Source organism: Cynara cardunculus, assembly GCF_001531365.2.
Source record: "Cynara cardunculus var. scolymus isolate 2C chromosome LG 13, CcrdV1, whole genome shotgun sequence".
NCBI classification, from domain to species: Eukaryota; Viridiplantae; Streptophyta; class Magnoliopsida; order Asterales; family Asteraceae; genus Cynara; species Cynara cardunculus.
Window position 1 is genome coordinate 6859704 of NC_037540.1, and position 1626 is coordinate 6861329.

The following is a 1626-nucleotide window of genomic DNA, read 5'->3' on the forward strand; positions in this document are numbered from 1 at the left end:
TTCAAAAGAACTCAAATCAGTAAAACCCTAAATACATGTGAATCAAAAAGAGTGGATATTTGACAACAAAAAAACCCTTCTATAAACGTATTTAAAAAAAAAAAAACCTTCATATTCTTAATAATATGAAGGAAAAAAAAAGTAAACAGTGCATTTAATGAGGTTGTCGGATGGTCAAACAGCATTTGATTTTTTTAATATGATAGATGTCTATCACTCATATATTGAGAAAAATCAATAACTATGTTTTCCATTATAAAAAAAAAAAAAAAAACTCTTTTTCAGTTTTTTTTGTTTTTTTTATGTTTGATTCGTTAAGAGATAAGTCTATTTAGATTGTTTGTTTTTTTAATTTTTTAGATATATTTGTATCTTATTTTTTCTCTTATCTTATAAAAAATAAACCAACCTCTTATTTGCAGCTTATTGTTCTTCAAATCCTCAACAATAATATTTCTTACACGATTAACTTTAGAGATCTTTAACAAATCAATTCTCACATCTCTTAATTAGGGCCTGTTTGTTTGACTCTTAATGGTGACATTAAGAGCCAACCTTTTAATCGGTAAGAGGTAAAAGCTGTTTGGCAAAAAAAAAGGCAAGCATCTTAATGGTTACATTAACCTCTTAACCATTTTGTACCAAGGTCTTCACTAAACCCTTCAGATTTCTTTTTTCCAACTCTGCCCTCTACAATAGCCGCTTCACATCGCATCCCCCACGATTGTCGTTCTTCCGTTCACCATCTTCCCCCCCCCCCACAACTATCGTCGCTTTCCGGTCGTCTCCTCCGGTCGTCGTCTTCCAGCTGCTCCTCCGGTCGCCGTCTTCCAGCTGTTCCTCCGTTCGCCGTCTTCTAGTTGCGCCTCCGATCGCCATGTTCAGGTAAAAAATGATTACTATAAAGAAATTATTATACTTTTACTGATAAAAAGCTTTAGAATTTTGTAAATGAGAATTAATATTTTATTATATTTATGAAAAAGTTTTTAATAATATGATGTTATAATTTTTAAAATAAACAAGTTGTTGAAATTAATTTTAATTATTTTAAAATACTTTTAAATCTATTAAAGATGCTCTATAATTTCGATGTCAGATGGTTGACTCATATTAGTTGGGTACGGCTAAGGTTATCGGTTACCGTTTCATTAATATGTTTAATTTTAATGAAAATGATGAATTAAGCAAAACATTACTCAAAAACTCTCCATCAAATAAGTGATGTTTACCCAAATGCTTATCCGGTAAGCGCTTACTAGTAAATTCAGCCCTAATACTTATCTTACTTGATTAGATTTCGGTTTATAAAAACGACATCGTATGAAACAATTTACCCGATAAGTGTTAATCTGGCAAAAGTCGTCATTCTCACTTGCGGGTAAAACTCTAAGCCCTTGTCATCGCTTTTGCCGGATAAGATTTTTGGCCCTTGACATCTTAATCCGGTAGGGCAGGTAGCTCAGTAAACGCTTACCAAGTAAACGTTTAGTAGACGTCCCATTAGTAAGATAGGTAGGTATAAGTTGAAACTATTGCAATTAGGGGCTGTTTGTTTTTCAAAAAAAGCCTCTTAATTACATCTGAAGTCTGATTCGGTCAGACATTGACCATTTCAGACTGTTT